Below are 1,197 nucleotides of genomic sequence, written 5' to 3'. Positions count from 1 at the left end.
AAAAAATTGGAGAATTGAGAAAAGGATTGTGTTATCCCTATCTACCCAAAGGTGGACACCTGAGTGATCCTTCACCAATGCACATCAGAAAGATAAGGAGCAGGCAACTAACAACAGAAACACAACAGCTGTCTCACACATACCAAGAAGAACCCCACATAATGTCAAAGAAGTAACAGTTAAGTAATCAACACTATGAAAAAGCAAAACAAGTCTCTCCTTAAAAAACTAAAACATATCATCAATCTTGTGAATATCCCACAGACAGGAAAGCAGAAAAAATATGCCAACTTGAAATGTCAAGAATTAGTGCACACTAAATGATGGAAGAAAGAGTTGAAGCTATGAATAAAGGGTACACGATTTTAAAAGTCATTACAAGACAGACAAAGAGAGTACAACCAACAGAATTCTAGAAGCAATAGAAAAGCATGAGCATACAATTCAGAATAACAAAATCAACAGTACAAAAATTTTCAACGTATGAGAGGGACAAAAACACAGGTTTGAAGAAGGGGAAGAGAGAGTCAGTGAGACAGAAGACAAGTTCCTCACTAAGAAACTACAAGAATATTGTATGAAGCAGAGTGTGAATGAAGATAGTGTGAAAATAAGTGTATATGAATTTTTTAAGCAAATCAGTATAAAATAAAAATTTATTTTAAAAAGAAACTCCAAGAATAAAAAGTAAAGAGAACATGAAAGGAAAATGCACAAAACAGGAATCATGTGGCATCATATCCAATGAAAAAGCACACGTGATTAGAATTCCAGAACAGGAGGGAAGGAGGAAGCACTGGGGAAGTTGTGGAAGAGATACTAGGAAAAAACCTTCCAAGTATCATGAAAAATAAAGAAGAGATGCATTCAAGAAGTACAGTGAACTCCAAGCAGATTGTTGTTGTTGTTATGTGCCACTGAGTTGCCTGTAACTCATAATCACCCTATGTACAACGCCCCTAAACCCTGCTCTAACGCCTGCCAATGTTACTGTCTCCAATACACCTATCCCCATTACCCCAGTGACTGAATCAATTCATCTCATCAAGGGTCATCCTCTCATGTGCTTTCCCTCTACCCTCCCAAACATGAGATCCCTCTCCAAGGACTGAAATTGCCTTGCAACATGTCCAAAGTATGTCAGACAAAGCATCAGAATCCTTGACTCCAATGAGCAGCCCAGCTTCACCCTCTCCA

At 38.0% G+C, this 1,197-nt stretch overlaps 1 protein-coding gene across 1 annotated transcript in view; it reads right to left on the bottom strand.

The window, feature by feature from the left end:
- Positions 1 to 1,197, bottom strand: part of APOBEC3G (apolipoprotein B mRNA editing enzyme, catalytic polypeptide-like 3G) — a 17,911-nt gene that overhangs the window by 12,112 nt on the left and 4,602 nt on the right. The window lies entirely within an intron of this gene.

Source organism: Elephantulus edwardii, unplaced genomic scaffold (genome assembly GCF_000299155.1).
Source record: "Elephantulus edwardii isolate Elephantulus edwardi_28Jun2011 unplaced genomic scaffold, EleEdw1.0 scaffold00086, whole genome shotgun sequence".
Lineage (NCBI taxonomy): Eukaryota > Metazoa > Chordata > Mammalia > Macroscelidea > Macroscelididae > Elephantulus > Elephantulus edwardii.
This window is presented reverse-complemented; position numbering and strand designations above follow the sequence as displayed.